The 17663-nt window shown below is 46.4% G+C and overlaps 1 protein-coding gene across 1 annotated transcript in view; it reads left to right on the forward strand.

Annotated features, from left to right (window-relative positions):
* Positions 1 to 5487: 5487 nt before the first annotated feature.
* HYKK (hydroxylysine kinase) overlaps positions 5488 to 17663 on the forward strand; it is a 380097-nt gene continuing 367921 nt past the window's right edge. The window contains exon 1 of the mRNA XM_069624419.1: positions 5488 to 5564. The gene's annotated coding sequence lies outside the window, so the exon portion shown is untranslated. The remainder of the gene's footprint in view (positions 5565 to 17663) is intronic.

Consider the following 17663-nt stretch of genomic DNA (forward strand, 5'->3'; position numbering starts at 1 on the left):
CAAAGCTTGGTTCAGGCAGTAATGAAACTACTTCCAAATGCCAAGATTATTTTCTTCTGGTTTGATACCTATGCAAATTTGGTACAATAGTTCTGTTTTTTGTCCTCCGCAAAATGTCGGTAGGTGCTTAATCAACCGAGGCATGTTTGCTTTTATGAATAGAGCTTGCATGTTCTTTTGCAACAATGACATCATTGACTCTGGTAATGTTGATTACTTTAAGGAAGATGGCATGTCATTATCTTTTTGGGGAAATGCCATGCTGTTTTGGAACCAAAGGGTTGCTTTAGAGAAGCAAATGTGAAGATTTTTGGCGGAAAATAAGGAGAAAACCCCCCCAAAAAATACAAAATAAAAGGTGTTTCTGAAGCATCTTCAAAAAAACAAAAAAAGGCTCTTTTCAGACCCAACCTCAAAGGGTAAATGGGGCACACTATTTAAATTTGAATTCCCCATGCTCCGATTTTTCGATGTGTCCGCGGACATCCGCGCTGTCCAAGGACACTTCGAACACCAAAAAAGGGCTCAAAGAATTCCATAAAGTATGCAGATCGCCAGGGACACAGTGTGGGACATGTGCAAGGGTGAACAGGAAAATACCTTGGATTGATGAAAAAAGCTTTTAGGTGTCCGGGGGCCCGGACAGTGTTCATTACGCTTAGCGCGGGTGCGGTCACATGATGACGTCGAGGACACGTTGGCGAATGGGACGGCTGTCCATAAGACACCAAATGCGCGGGATCGGGTCTACGCATACGTGCGGGTGTTCTATGAACAGTGTTCCAGTCCCCGAACTAAAAAAAATGCAACACACATGCGGCAGACAGTTGCGTACAGGCACGATGTTCGTGGGGCAAGGGTGTGCTAGGCATGCACGCAGGTGTTTTACGGACAGCGTTCAGGTCCCCAAAGAAAACCAATGTGTGTCACAACTTTGCGGACAGGCAGACGGGCTATGTGTTCTATGGACATATTTGTTCTGGTTACAGATAATGTGAACAGGGGGAATGTTCTTAGGACACATTATTTTGCATAGCTACGAACATGCAGACGTCTTTAGTGTTCTGCGGACACCTCCATTTTGACTATGGCCAATTCGAATAGGTATAGTGTCCCCCATTTTGGTTAATTACGAACAGGTACACATTGTGTGTGTCCTAAGGACACTTCCATAATGTTCAAAGACAGTGCGGACTGGTATGATGCCCCATTTTGGTTAATTGAGTACATCCGAGACAGCCACGCTGTCCGCGGACACCCTGACTGCCTTTCAAAAAAAAATAAGACACAGAGGAATATACTAACAACACACTTAATATTTTATTATTGGATAACAGTATAAAAATTATGAAAGAGAGGGGGAAGCAGAAATATAGGGAATTAGGGGTTTGGACATGATGGATGGGAGGGGAGGAAGGGATGGAAGTCTCATTGGGCCTCATTACGACCCAGGCGGTAAGGGGTTTACGGCAGCGTTAACAGCGCCGACCCTTACCGCCTGAGTACGAGGTCCCTTAGCGCCATGGCGCTTTTAACACCTGCTTTTAGCAGGTGTTAAAATCCATGGCGCTAAGGGACCATGGAGTTAATTACGCCACCGTAATTTACGGTGGCGTAATTAACGCCTTCCCCACTCCCATTATGCCCTATGGGGCAAAAATGGGAATGGGGAAGGGTAAATGGGGATTGGGGACTTACCGCCCCGCCAAGGTCGGAATGGGGCGTTAAGTCCGCCAACCACCATGGCGTAAACGTAGTTTACGCCATGGTGGTAAAGTCACGGCCCAGGCGGTAACTTACCGCCTGGGTCGTAATGAGGCCCATTGTAATGTTTTTCTTGCTGGGGAGGGTTTGGGGATAGTTGGCTGGGACATGGAGAGGGGGAACAGGTACATGTGGGACAGTGATATTTAATTTTGTCTTTTATATGGTCCTGCACAAGGTTTTTTATAAGAATGAATTTTTTCATGAACAGATCCATGTTTAGCTCCATTTGCTGCAGAGGATTTTCTAACATCTCTCTTGGTATATTGTATTTATTGGCTGGATGGTCTGTTAAAAAAAATGTTAAGTACACATAAAGTAATGGTTATTAATTGGCTTATATAGATGTCATAGATGTCATCACTGAACTACAGGGTGCCCGGTTCTTTTCAAAGCTGGACCTCCGGGTAGGGTACCATCAGGTGGTACTACACTCAAGGTACATAACAACTTTTACCACTCACAGGGGTCTCTATAGATACAAGAGGCTGAGTTTCGGGGTGCCATCCGCAGCTGAAGTATTTCAGAATATGTTTGCTTTTTCTTTGTAAATATGAATCCTACTTAATTGTAGGTACAGTTGTTTGGACATTTTATATGGTGTAAGAGCTAAAGGTTTTTAAGAGGAAACCAAACAAGCCAATAAAAAAAAAATTCAGAATATCATTTGTGGAGCGCTGGCAGATCTTGAGGGTGTACTAAACATTAATGACGACATCCTTGTATTTTCCAAATTGGAGTCGGACCACATGATGAAATTGGCCAAGAATTTTGAATGCCTACAGTCTCTTGGCCAAACCCTGCATCGAGAGAAATGCGAGTTCCTCCGCACCACCATTGAGTTCTTTGGTTTTGTATTCAGGGCTGGTGGTGTGTCGCCCGATCCACGCAAGGTAAAGGACATCATGGAGGCCAGGGCCCCTGGAAACTTCTTGGAGGTGAGGAGTTTCCTCAGAATGGTCACGTATTGTGGCCGTTTCATCCGCAACCTGGCAGCAAGATCAGAGCCCCCCAGGGCCCTCACAAAAAAAGACATGGCCTGGCAGTGGGGCCCTCTCGAGCAGGTGGCTTTTGAGGACATCATGGCCTTCTTCGACCCTGCACTGGAAATCGGATATTGTGGTGGACGCCAGCCCGTTTGGCCTGGGAGCAGTACTGACGCAGATAGATGCAAATCAAGAGGTCCGTCCCATTGCGTACGCCAGCAAAGCGCTATTGGAGATGGAGCAACGATACTCCCAGATTGAACAGGAGGCCCTGGCCGTCCTGTGGGGCTGCTGCCATTTTGGACTGTATGTTCTGGGATGACCAGTGACAGTGTCACGGACCACAAACCTCTGCTGTCTATTCTGGCGGGGTCTTTGTCCAAACCACCAGCCCAAATTGAACAATGGATGTTGCCGCTGTTAGAGTATGGTGTGTCGCTGGTGTACCGGCCTGGAAGTAACAATGTGGCAGACTATCTGTCGAGACACCCGCATGAGGGTACTGGTGGGGTTTCATCCACGTGTGCGGAGGAGGCGGATGAACATGTACATCTCGTGGTGGAATCCGCGACACCCAACTCTGTGCCCATACAGGACCTTGAACAAGCATCGTGGGAGGCTGACTGTTTCCGAATTCTCAAGTGAGCCATCCTACAGGACTCGTGGTGGATGGTAAGTGACTTCTTGGCGACCAGAACGCAGAAGGCCAAGTCCACCCTGGAACAGCGGTGGAGAGTGAGAAGGGAGTTGACATTCTCGGACAACGGACTCCTACTAAGAGGGGACCGCATTGTCATACCTCAGAGTCGGACACAGCAAATGATCGTGCTGGCACACCAAGGTCATCAAGGTACGACAAAGACAAAGGCACGCCTATGCCAGAAGGTCTGGTTTTTTGACCTGGAACAAAGGGTGGTGGAATTTGTGGCATCATGTGTATGGTGTCATGCAGGTTCCCCTGCCCAGAGAGAGCCAGAAATAGAGACCATGTTGAGAGGCACAAAACCGTGGGAAGTGGTCCATGCTGACTTCGGCTCCACGTCGAGGGGCACCCACTTCCTGGTAGACGAATGGTCCCACTACCCGGAGTTGGAGTTCATTGAGTCGGTGGCTTTCGACAAGGTGGCGGTGGCTATTGAAAAGATCTTTGCCACCCACGGACTGCCCACGGTACTCTGCTCCGACAACGGCCCACCGTTCCAGGGGGACAGTTTTGTGGGACTGATGGAGGAGTACGGCGTACATCACCGCAAGGTAACCCCGCTGTGGCCCCGGGCCAATGGGGAGGCTGAGAGGATGATGCAGGCACTCAATAAGGTCTTTTGCATCGCCCTAGTGGAAGGCAAGTGCTTGGAAAGGGCACTGTACAAATTCCTGAGAGGATACCGCAATACTCCCCATACCTCCACTGGGGTGGCCCCAGCAGAGGCAATGTTCCAATGGTGTCCATGAGACTTGCTACCAGAGCTTGGTGAGTGGGAGCGCAACGTGATCAACAACGAAGAAGTGGAGCAAGAGCGCCGTGAAAGGACAGCAACCGAGAACATTAGGAGAGGACTGAGGCCGCAGAGCTTGGTGCCCGGGGACGAGGTACTGGTAAAGAACCGGCACCCCCAAGGAAAGCTGTCACTGACTTATGGGCCAGCACCGTATGATGTGGTGGCCGTAAAAGGGTCAATGGTGACCACCTCAGATGGACACACCTCAGTAACATGCAACGCAAGCTTCTGCAAGCGCCTGGGAAAGCCAAGGACTGAGCCAAGGACTGACCCGCTGCCCAGCGGGCCGGCAGTGGAAGTTCCGAATGAAGGTGGTGGTTCCACATGCCTCCCTGGCTCCCCGGCTCGGGAGCCAGTGGGAGAAGGGACTCCGAGCAGAGATGTTGGCAGGAGGTACCCCCAGAAGACTGGGCGAGGGAAACCTGCCCGTCTCACAGACTTTGTGTTGGAGTAAGGCTGTGAGTGGGAGCCCTGAATGTCCCGGGGACCCGGGTGGTTGCTATTAAAGGGTCTCCTGGGTTTCTGTGCAGTGAATGTAGCTGTTAGAATTGTTAAGCATCCTTTGTTCATTGTTTTGTTTTGTTATGAAAAAGGAGGAGTGTGATGATGCCCCTTTAAGGGCTGCACGCACGTGACAGAGTGACGTTGCACTCCGCTGCGTGCAGTATAAATAAAGGGGGCGTTCCCGGCCATGCAGAGCGACCGGGGAGCCCGAACCACACAGACGTGTCCTTGTGAAGTCTGTAGCGGGAGGGAGCTCACAGGCATCGGTGTGTGCTCACGGCGCACCACAACACTGATGTGGCAAGCCCGGCTGGTTTTGTGGTTGTTGATGGGTGTAATGATGTAATGGGGGGTGCTGGTTGGGTTAAGCTTTAGGGTTCTTATATTATTAAGAAGGGTGGTTAGTGCTGTTGGATGAGCAGGCTATCCCGGCGGAATGCTTGAGGGGAAACATTAGGGGTGGGAGAAGGATGGGTGAATGACTATTTAAGCAAAACTATTTGTTTAGTATGCAAAGCAGAGGAAAAGGGTTAGCAAATATTTGTAAGCTTTGGCCTGTCCCATTAAAGACAACATTTCCACAAAATGTGAGTCTGGGAAGCTTTTGCGCAGTTCAGCACAAAAATACAACGTGAGGCGACAGCAGCAGCAGCCATTCCGTGTCTTATCAAGCAAATAAGTAACAGCTGAAGAAGCTGCAAACGTGCAGTCACAGAACATGTTATCAGCAAGTACAAAGGTCAGAACACACACTGTGTAGACTTGGCGATCTTCATAAGAGGGCTAGCAAGCAAGGCGCGAGCAGAGCATGGTAAGGAAAAGAAATCCGAATTAACCCTGTTCGACTATTTCAAATATGGAGTGAGTGTGTGTGTAAAGCATGATATTATAGTCTAATAGTGTCGATGTATTGTACTGTAGCGAGAGTGCGTTCACACGAATGGCTACTTAAAGATACCGTCCTCCCTTCTTTCTTTTTTTGTAACTTGCGTTATGTCTGCGTTCATATATATCTATCTATGCATCCTGTGTATACAAACCTGCAAACATGTATGTTAATGTACGTTATGCTCTGCCGTCCTGTGAACTATCGGCTACGCTGTCAGCAGAGCAGGGATCTGGAACTTTGGCTATACATATGTTTGGACTACAACTGCCATCAGCCCTAACCAGGATGTCCAATGCTGAAGGATTTTGGGATATGTAGTCCAAAACATCTAGAGAACCTCAGATTGCATGTAGACCAAAGTTGAGAACATTCATGTATATCCAGCTTCTTTTGCTTTGGTTTTGCAAGGACGTTAAACCTAGTGCCCCTGTGCATGTCGTGTATGTTGGAACCAATGAAGAAGTAATTGGGGAGGTCAGTATCTGGGGCTTCAATCCAACTTTCCCAACATGGCTTTGTCGAAACCTCGTGAAATGCTGCACCAGGTTACCTTAGATGTCACAGTCAGCAAGATATGGCTATCCTAATAACTCATAATTTAAGGAGATAGTGCACATGAATGTTCTTTTAAATACAAATAGCGGTATTTTAACAATACTTGGTTTATACAGAATGTTTCATGCCAGATCCATCCAGGTTCTAATCGATGTAATAGAGTATAGCTTTTACCCCCACTGTGCGGGGGCAGCCATGGCTGGTAACGGCCCACCAGCCTAAGCCAAGGTAGGCCAGATTGAAGCTAGGGCCTCAGCGAGGGCTGTGTGTGGTTACCCGCCATGGCTGCCCCCCAAACCGGGGGTGAAAGCCATTCACCCCCAGAGTTTATTTTCGTTTCCTCTGGAGATCATCTCAGAAGGAACAAAGATGTCTGCTGCCATAGGGAAAAGGGACTAAGACAGTGAAAAAGGCACTCACGCTTAGTAGGAAAATGCTACAGTGCGATCCTGATGTTTGCAATGACATGCATAACTGCAGACAGGGTTGCTCGAAGTGAACCTTGGCACATAAAAGCTAATGCCCTCACAGGCTAGCATGTGGCTGGGAAGGTGTTTACATACAGGAGGGAGCTTGGGGGTGGGGGAGTATGCTGAATCCAGCATTGCAATTGTGGGGGGGTGAGCCACGAAAAATGTCCTGCTACTTTTCCCCCGCAAATGCACCTTGGAAAACGATTGCTAAACTGACACACAATCGTTCATGCCCCCATATGATGGCTTGACTCTGTACCTCCTCCCTGCAAAATTCGGACTAAAGTGGGACATGGCGATGTGTGCTCCTGCTCTGTGTCTGGCTATGCCCCTTATTGGGACTGCAGTCCAGTCAACAGTCTGGAGTGGGACACAGAGTGTGCTCGGCTATGCCCCAAATCATGCATGGAGGGTGAAGAGCAGGATCATATGCCCACACTGCTGTCCGTGTCCTGCTCCAGACTGCTGTTCTACAGACAACCAGGATGATCAGGAGCACAGAGCAACACTCCAGTCTTAGACAGAATGCCCAGAAAAAGGCATGCCACTGCAAGAAAGGGGCAGACTGGCTGCCCCAAAATGCCAGACTTGGCAATTGATAACACATACCATACTTGGTTGATCATGGATGCCCAGAACAAAATGTCACCACACAGTTAAAAAAAAAGGCTAGACTGGCTGCCCCGGGCCCAGCTGAAGATGTTTGGGGGTCCATTCCAACATGATGGTTGTGGACCCCCTGCTTAGACCAAAAACAGTCTGAGACACCTATGGGGTGTATACATTACAATGGCAACAAAGCTAAGGTTATCACGAGCAAGCGAGTTAGCAGTGAGCTTAAACACATAATGCCCAATGAAGAGCTCTAAACCCTTCTTTGTCAGAAATTGTCTGATGTGGAGATACCAGTGTTGGAAGGCAATGAGCTGATAACACTTCTGCATATTGTGTGGGAAGGGAAAACACAGCTTGTAATGCGAGCTCTGCAAAGCGCACATTTAAACCTTTGAAGAAAAATAGGGAAATTAATATCTTGCTGTGTTACAAGACTGCTGATTGGCAACATGGGGGCTGTTACTGGGCCCCTACCCGAGGCGCGAGGCCCCTTTCATTTGAAAAGTTTGAAAGGCCCTGACGCTATCCCAGGGTTGCCCCCAAATGCAGTGTAGCCAAGGAATAACACAAATCATACTTGGTCTGGCATTTGGGGGGAGCCATTCTAGCCATTTCTTCATCTGGCATGACTTTTTTAATCGGCATGTATGATGAACCATCAGTTCTGGTTGAACTGCCCATTTTGGGGTGGGACTAAGCCTGATTTACAGATTGTCTATCCCCTTCTGTAATGGCTTGGCAGGCTGAAAAACGATGGACTGGATGGTTGCCCAGAGTTGTGCCCGTGGTTATTATTAATTCAAAACCTTGCAGCCATCACCTTTTTATTTTGCTTAAGTCACCCTCGGTGAGACAGTATGCCCAGACGTGGGTCCCGATCCTGCTGGGCTTAGAGACACAAGCTACTCCTCACTGATGATGCCCAACAAGGCCGAAACACCTCTGGGAATGCTTGTGGTCTTGTGCAGAAGCGATATGACTTAGCAGTTCAGGCTGGACTGTGCCCTTTAGGGGTCGGACCAAGCCTGATTTGCATATGGTCTTTCCCCATCTGTAATGGCTTGGAAGACTGAAAAACAAAGGTCTGGAGGGTTGCCCAGAGCCGTGCCTGTGGTTATGATTAATTCAAAACCTTCCAGCCATCACCTTTTTGTTTTACAGAAAAAATTGGTGTGATGCACTTTTTATTCAAATAGAAATATTTTTACTAATTTAGCACGGTCTTAAGTGCTTGGGCATTATTTTGCATTCCCATTTATGCGTTTAGTGGATCTGGAAATACCTGTTGCTTCGACATTGTTGAGCCTAGCCTGCTCAAGCCCTCAAGCCTCATAGGGCTCAATGGGAATGGGGAGGCCGGATGCACCGGCACCATTCATGAATGGAGCCGGTGCATCCGACATGGTCTGCTCACACGTGCCGGTACGCCCGCCAGGTCAGACCTGATGGGCGGGAATGCACCTGGGAGCAGAACTGGTAGTTTGCTGGTCCGCTAACAATGGTACCAGCAAGCTTACTGGTATCGCTGTTACCGGACCGGCAAACCTATAATGAGGCCCAATGAGAGTCAATACAGGTATCACGAGACAAGGGTCTCACCCCTCTGCATCTCAAGATCGTTATTGTGATGCTAAGACTAGTTATTCAGGAACTGGGAAAGTGATTAGTCTAAATCGGAAAGGTGAAGTTCACTTCTGACATTACTGAAAGTTATCAATGATGTTGCAGCCAAAACGAATTGGACAAAAAAAGAATGGTTCTATGGTACAAAGGAATCCAATGTCCAGAAAAAGCGTTGTGGGGAACACACCATTTAATTCTTGTACACAAAAATGTGCCGGCCGACTTTATAAATATAACTCGCCTTGACAATTGCATAAATTTGCCCCAAATTGTTTTATTTTGGAAAATTTTCCTAAGTTAGACAACAACCAGAAGCAAGATAAAATGACCTTAATTAATAAAGTATTCTACTTAATTTAAAGGCCGCCTTTCTATTATTCGTGAAGATATCCTGGAGGCTGAGCGCATGCATCACCCATGTCGTGTAACCAAGCATTACATTAAAGTTACAGGTAGGGACGCCATACTGGTGGACGGCATCTTGTGTATTGAATATAGTTGGTTTCCTCCTTCAAGGTCTCAGATTGTTATAAGGAAAATGTATAAACGACCCTTGCCTTGTATACTCATTTTTACACACCACTTAGTGTAATGTCTAATACTATTCCCATTAAAGAACAAACCTCCTCTCCCTGCCGAGCCAAATCCATGTTAGGATCGGAGGCCCTCCAGAGAAACGATTTGTGCTGATTAACAACTTGTAACCCCCTCAAAACATTTTCGACACAAGTCACAGCCTCAACTAGACTCAAAGGTCATGAAGGGCCAGAAGGGCGATGTAAATTCATGTCCTAGTGTCGCTGGACTAAATAGTAAGCTTTGTCAATTCTTGTACCTTGGGTATAAGATGCACTCTAAGTGGGGCAGCCTTACTTGATGTGCTGTTTAATCTGTATTTCGCAAAAACTATGATTAATGACACATCTTCAGTGACAGTAAAACATGAAGGGATGATTACTAATTATAGTAGTGTTAACAATTGTAAAAGGTGACTCCTGGTATTGGTAGCTATTGATTTCAACAGCCAGTGTGAACTACCAAATAACATTTACAACATTTACAACCTTTCATCTGAGGAAGATATTATCTGTGGGATCCCAGACTTAGATTACTGCTGTTCTAAGCATTGTGCCTCTACCACTCATAGATTGGCATCCTTTTTTAGACCATAGGACTTAAAGGTTGCAACCAGGTGATTGCCCTGTTGTAGCAACAGGGTTCTATAGCAGTCACCCTATTACCAGCAGAGAGACACTCAAGCCCATCAAAATCTCTGCATTGCAAGAATGGTAGACTCATGGGGCAAAGTTCACTGTCTTTTTTATCTAACAAACGAAGGGGATCCCTCTAGAAATACAGGAATTCTCCAGGGTACTCGTCTTCTGATCATGTGTCACCTAGTTTTATCCAGGTGTGACATCACAAAACAAGCTCCATCCTCGAAACCTATCAGGCATTCACATTGGTGCGTTTAGGCAAGCTAGATATACGGTCTACAGGGGTTTGTTCTACTATTGGATAGCCAGATCTGGTGGCTCCTCCTGGGACCACCTCTGCATGTTTCAATGTACAATGTTGCGTGGTCGCAGGGAAGCAATTGGCTCCTGCAATATATTATATCCTCAAGTAAAAAGCAACTGTGATTGGGCAGAATTGATCCTCCCAACCGTGGCACCCTGGACGGTTTCCAGGCTTAGTGTGCCTTCTCAAGGTAATGAGAATGAACGTGAAGGGGCTGCGTGCTCCCTAATGTTGCCACCTCTGATCACCGAAGCTTGGGAGATTGCATTCAGTTGACATAAAAGCTAATGCCCTCACAGGCTAGCATGTGGCTGGGAAGGTGTTTACATACAGGAGGGAGCTTGGGGGTGGGGGAGTATGCTGAATCCAGCATTGCAATTGTGGGGGGGTGAGCCACGAAAAATGTCCTGCTACTTTTCCCCCGCAAATGCACCTTGGAAAACGATTGCTAAACTGACACACAATCGTTCATGCCCACATATGATGGCTTGACTCTGTACCTCCTCCCTGCAAAATTCGGACTAAAGTGGGACATGGCGATGTGTGCTCCTGCTCTGTGTCTGGCTATGCCCCTTATTGGGACTGCAGTCCAGTCAACAGTCTGGAGTGGGACACAGAGTGTGCTCGGCTATGCCCCAAATCATGCATGGAGGGTGAAGAGCAGGATCATATGCCCACACTGCTGTCCGTGTCCTGCTCCAGACTGCTGTTCTACAGACAACCAGGATGATCAGGAGCACAGAGCAACACTCCAGTCTTAGACAGAATGCCCAGAAAAAGGCATGCCACTGCAAGAAAGGGGCAGACTGGCTGCCCCAAAATGCCAGACTTGGCAAGTGATAACACATACCATACTTGGTTGATCATGGATGCCCAGAACAAAATGTCACCACACAGTTAAAAAAAAAGGCTAGACTGGCTGCCCCGGGCCCAGCTGAAGATGTGTGGGGGTCCATTCCAACATGATGGTTGTGGACCCCCTGCTTAGACCAAAAACAGTCTGAGACACCTATGGGGTGTATACATTACAATGGCAACAAAGCTAAGGTTATCACGAGCAAGCGAGTTAGCAGTGAGCTTAAACACATAATGCCCAATGAAGAGCTCTAAACCCTTCTTTGTCAGAAATTGTCTGATGTGGAGATACCAGTGTTGGAAGGCAATGAGCTGATAACACTTCTGCATATTGTGTGGGAAGGGAAAACACAGCTTGTAATGCGAGCTCTGCAAAGCGCACATTTAAACCTTTGAAGAAAAATAGGGAAATTAATATCTTGCTGTGTTACAAGACTGCTGATTGGCAACATGGGGGCTGTTACTGGGCCCCTACCCGAGGCGCGAGGCCCCTTTCATTTGAAAAGTTTGAAAGGCCCTGACGCTATCCCAGGGTTGCCCCCAAATGCAGTGTAGCCAAGGAATAACACAAATCATACTTGGTATGGCATTTGGGGGGAGCCATTCTAGCCATTTCTTCATCTGGCATGACTTTTTTAATCGGCATGTATGATGAACCATCAGTTCTGGTTGAACTGTCAATTTTGGGGTGGGACTAAGCCTGATTTGCAGATTGTCTATCCCCTTCCGTAATGGCTTGACAGGCTGAAAAACGATGGACTGGATGGTTGCCCAGAGTTGTGCCCGTGGTTATTATTAATTCAAAACCTTGCAGCCATCACCTTTTTGTTTTGCTTAAGTCACCCTCGGTGAGACAGTATGCCCAGACGTGGGTCCCGATCCTGCTGGGCTTAGAGACACAAGCTACTCCTCACTGATGATGCCCAACAAGGCCGAAACACCTCTGGGAATGCTTGTGGTCTTGTGCAGAAGCGATATGACTTAGCAGTTCAGGCTGGACTGTGCCCTTTAGGGTCGGACCAAGCCTGATTTGCATATGGTCTTTCCCCATCTGTAATGGCTTGGAAGACTGAAAAACAAAGGTCTGGAGGGTTGCCCAGAGCTGTGCCTGTGGTTATGATTAATCCAAAACCTTCCAGCCATCACCTTTTTGTTTTACAGAAAAAATTAGTGTGATGCACTTTTTATTCAAATAGAAATATTTTTACTAATTTAGCACGGTCTTAAGTGCTTGGGCATTATTTTGCATTCCCATTTGTGCGTTTAGTGGATCTGGAAATACCTGTTGCTTCGACATTGTTGAGCCTAGCCTGCTCAAGCCCTTCGGCTTGGATGATTATATATATATATATATATATATATATATATATATATATATATATATATATATATATATATATATATATATATATACATATGCATATACATATACATACAGTGGAGCCTGAAGCCCTTTTTAATTGAAGGTGTGTTTATAAATCACCTGGGATGGAAATCAAATGAAAGGCTTGCCTAAATCTTATGCTTCTTGAAAGCAAAAGAAAAAATAAATCCTGCCTCCCTTCCAATCAATGAGCAAATGGCCTTTTAAATGACATGAGGTCTTATTGGGTGATTTTAACTTTGAAACAAATAGAACTGTAAACAAGAAGAGTGTGAGGGCAGGGGTTCACTTTGCAATGCAAAAATAAATTGAGACCAGGTAAGTTGGAGTTTTCCAGGAAAGCGCTACAGCTGCCTGGTACTTTCAAATCAAATTAAGGACAACGCTCCTGATCCACCGATACTGATAATAGAAGACCCCCCTGCACAGTCATACTGATCGGGAAAAAAGAGAGGAAGAGAAAAGTTGTACTAATCAGAGAACTCGCGTACTTCAGCCCGATCTTCCTCAATTAGACAACAAAATGGATCATTGTAAATGCCAAGTTGTAATGGCTGAAATGAAGGAAATGCATAGCAAAATTGATCACATTTCAACATTATTGAAACCCTCCTTTCATTCTAGGATGGGCAACTCGGCTAATAAAATACTGATCACCCGCAAGATGCCTCCACACACAACATGGTACCATACAAAGGGCCTCATTATGACTCCGGCGGTAGCCGCCAGAGTCATTTTCTTCCGGCACCCGGGAATGGGCAATTACCGGGGCATTCCGGCCCCGCCGGACCCAGTAATTGCCCATTCCCGGGGGCCGGAAAAAAGGGCTCCCCATTCCCATTAGAGCCTCATAGGGCTCAATGGGAATGGGGAGGCCGGATGCACCGGCACCATTCATGAATGGTGCCGGTGCATCCGACATGGTCTGCTCACGCGTGCCGGTACGCCCGCCAGGTCAGACCTGATGGGCGTGAATGCACCTGGGAGCAGAACTGGTAGTTTGCTGGTCCGCTAACAATGGTACCAGCAAGCTTACTGGTATCGCTGTTACCGGACCGGCAAACCTATAATGAGGCCCAATGAGAGCCAATACAGGTATCACGAGACAAGGGTCTCACCCCTCTGCATCTCAAGATCGTTATTGTGATGCTAAGACTAGTTATTCGGGAACTGGGAAAGTGATTAGTCTAAATCGGAAAGGTGAAGTTCACTTCTGACATTACTGAAAGTTATCAATGATGTTGCAGCCAAAACGAATTGGACAAAAAAGAATCGTTCTATGGTACAAAGGAATCCAATGTCCAGAAAAAGCGTTGTGGGGAACACACCATTTAATTCTTGTACACAAAAATGTGCCAGCCGACTTTATAAATATAACTCGCCTTGACAATTGCATAAATTTGCCCCAAATTGTTTTATTTTGTAAAATTTTCCTAAGTTAGACAACAACCAGAAGCAAGATAAAATGACCTTAATTAATAAAGTATTCTACTTAATTTAAAGGCCGCCTTTCTATTATTCGTGAAGATATCCTGGAGGCTGAGCGCATGCATCACCCATGTCGTGTAACCAAGCATTACATTAAAGTTACAGGTAGGGACGCCATACTGGTGGACGGTCTCTTGTGTATTGAATATAGTTGGTTTCCTCCTTCAAGGTCTCAGATTGTTATAAGGAAAATGTATAAACGACCCTTGTATACTCATTTGGTCACACCACTTAGTGTAATGTCTAATACTATTCCCATTAAAGAACAAACCTTCTCTCCCTGCCGAGCCAAATCCATGTTAGGATCGGAGGCCCTCCAGAGAAACGATTTGTGCTGATTAACAACTTGTACCCCCCTCAAAACATTTTCGACACAAGTCACAGCCTCAACTAGACTCAAAGGTCATGAAGGGCCAGAAGGGCGATGTAAATTCATGTCCTAGGGTCGCTGGACTAAATAGTAAGCTATGTCAATTCTTGTACCTTGGGTATAAGAGGGACTCTAAGTGGGGCAGCCTTACTTGATGTGCTGTTTAATCTGTATTTCGCAATAACTATGATTAATGACACATCTTCAGTGACAGTAAAACATGAAGGGATGATTACTAATTATAGTAGTGTTAACAATTGTAAAAGGTGATTCCTGGTATTGGTAGCTATTGATTTCAACAGCCAGTGTGAACTACCAAATAACACTTACAACATTTACAACCTTTCATCTGAGGAAGATATTATCTGTGGGATCCCAGACTTAGATTACTGCTGTTCTAAGCATTGTGCCTCTACCACTCATAGATTGGCATCCTTTTTTAGACCATAGGACTTAAAGGTTGCAACCAGGTGATTGCCCTGTTGTAGCAACAGGGTTCTATAGCAGTCACCCTATTACCAGGAGAGAGGCACTCAAGCCCATCAAAATCTCTGCATTGCAAGAATGGTAGACTCATGGGGCAAAGTTCACTGTCTTTTTTATCTAACAAACGAAGGGGATCCCTCTAGAAATACAGGAATTCTCCAGGGTACTCGTCTTCTGATCATGTGTCACCTAGTTTTATCCAGGTGTGACATCACAAAACAAGCTCCATCCTCGAAACCTATCAGGCATTCACATTGGTGCGTTTAGGCAAGCTAGATATACGGTCTACAGGGGTTTGTTCTACTATTGGATAGCCAGATCTGGTGGCTCCTCCTGGGACCACCTCTGCGTGTTTCAATGTACAATGTTGCGTGGTCGCAGGGAAGCAATTGGCTCCTGCAATATATTATATCCTCAAGTAAAAAGCAACTGTGATTGGGCAGAATTGATCCTCCCAACCCTGGCACCCTGGACGGTTTCCAGGCTTAGTGTGCCTTCTCAAGGTAATGAGAATGAACATGAAGGGGCTGCGTGCTCCCTAATGTTGCCACCTCTGATCACCGAAGCTTGGGAGATTGCATTCAGTTGACAGTTTGTGAGCTACACTTTTACCCGTCCACCTCCAATTGAATGGACATTGTCCTGTTTTGCTGGGTCACATGTATTGAGAGCACGCAATGAAGCTCTCTTGCCTGTAATTATGAGGATTTTAGTCTGAATTCCTGGCTGGTGGCTTATTGTCTTGGTAACCAGGAACTTTCCGTCTACACTCGTCATTGGCTGAATGCATCGTTTCTGCTTGTCTCTGGCTGCAGCAATCATGTCAGCCCTTCCATGTACTCAAAGCCTTCCCTTCCTTTTTCATTTCAGTTGGCCTATAGCCTCCATATTTGTCCTTATGGCTTTTCCAGGTAAAGGCAGTCAAGCATGGGCATGCTTGGTATATGTATATTTAGGCATCTTGTGGTTCTGCTTTGGTGATGAATGTGACTATATAGAGAGATGTGTATGTGTGTTTGTCATTTACCTGTGTGAGTCATAAACATGTGTTTTGTGTCTATCTGCAATAAGCTAATGCATGTTTGTGTAACTTTGTGAATGGATGGCTATGTACATGATGTCTAAGTGCGTCTACGTCGTGATGTCAGTGATGACGTCATTGATTTCTTGATTTGCGAACAGTCGACTTGTTCGATCAATGGCATCTCTGTCTCCTCCAGATCATCCACTGCGTATGGCCTGAATGGCTGTTTTACAGAGTAAAGTTTCTCACATTTGTGATTGTTAGGAAAGATTTCCCTTAGGTGCAATGTTCCCTCCATTTGTGAACCCCCCCAAACATTTTGCTTTTGTTTGGCTTATCTAACCTAACTGTTTCCAGTAGAGCACAGCCTTCAGCTGCACTCCTTTGGGCTTTCGCTCATTTATTATGGGGAAACTGACACATCCTTCAGGCTGTCAGTACTGGGAAACTATGTTTCCCTTAGTCTTCGACTGTGTTACTATTTCTTGGTAACTGTTTATCTATGTGCCAAGTACCTTACAGTACCGCGCATAGGGGCCTTTTGTTTTATGGCCCTAGCACCCTCTAAGGATTTTTTGGTATTTGTACAAGTGTGCTTAGGATGAACTGGTGGCAGCAGTTTACTTTTGAAGTATTTTTACTTCGTTTTTATGGACCATAACAGGTTTACTGCATGTGGTCCAAGTCTGTGGCCTGTGCCGAAAATTGCTATGTCACAAAGTCTTTTGTTCTGTCCTTTGGCCATTTTGTCCCTTTACTTTCCCTGGTCGAGAGACCCGGGTATTCCTTATTTGGCCATCCAGCCTCCCATGAAAACCGCATCTTTCAGAGGCTCCTGCATGTCATTTGAGCCCAAACTCAATCTTGGATAAGAGAAGGGGCTCTGTATCCATTCTAGGTCGGTCAACTGAGGTTCACAATGACCCTCATAAAGAGCCAAGTATCCTTAACAAGAAAGCAGAATCAAGGAACTGCTGGTGACATGCTTGGAAGGTTTGGCACCCTGACCCTGCTGTTGTCCCATGGGACCCCTGTTTCTTCATGGTACCAAGAAGGCCTGCAGGGGCACTTCGCCCCTTTGGAGTAGTGGGACCAATTACTCTCAGCTTCTACTACATATCCTCAAAAAGAGTCTCTTCGGAAGTGTTCCTACACCATCCAGTGAACTGAACTGCTTGAACTCAGGGTATCACACAGGAACACTGTTGTCCTTAGTTGAGACTTGAGACTCTGGGAATCGCTAGCTTGTGGCCCTGGGTTCTCTCCTGCCAAAATTCATTGCCCTAGCTCCTCTGGGGTGCGATTTACGAGAGTGTGCCACGCCACAAGTATTTACGGTTCTTTCGTCGCCCCGCTGTGGTGACCATTACTGAAAGTGCCTTAAGTTCTTGCGTTCCATGTCCTGAGATGTGCTACACCGGAACTAGTTTTTCTTCTTCAAGAGCTGAGTAAAGGCTACTGTACCGCCACGGATGATTGTCCCGCCCCACAGGCGCTGAAAGCAGTAGCGTACTGACACTGCAGGGTTAACACCTACAGGCAAAGTGGGTTATACTGCCAAAGTTTGGTCCTGACTGTGTTGAGGGTCAGTGAGAACTTTCCTAACTTACTGGTAGCCCCCTGGCAT

The sequence above is a fragment of the Ambystoma mexicanum genome, chromosome 11 (genome assembly GCF_040938575.1).
Source record: "Ambystoma mexicanum isolate Mex_15411 chromosome 11, UKY_AmexF1_1, whole genome shotgun sequence".
In the NCBI taxonomy this organism is placed as follows: Eukaryota; Metazoa; Chordata; class Amphibia; order Caudata; family Ambystomatidae; genus Ambystoma; species Ambystoma mexicanum.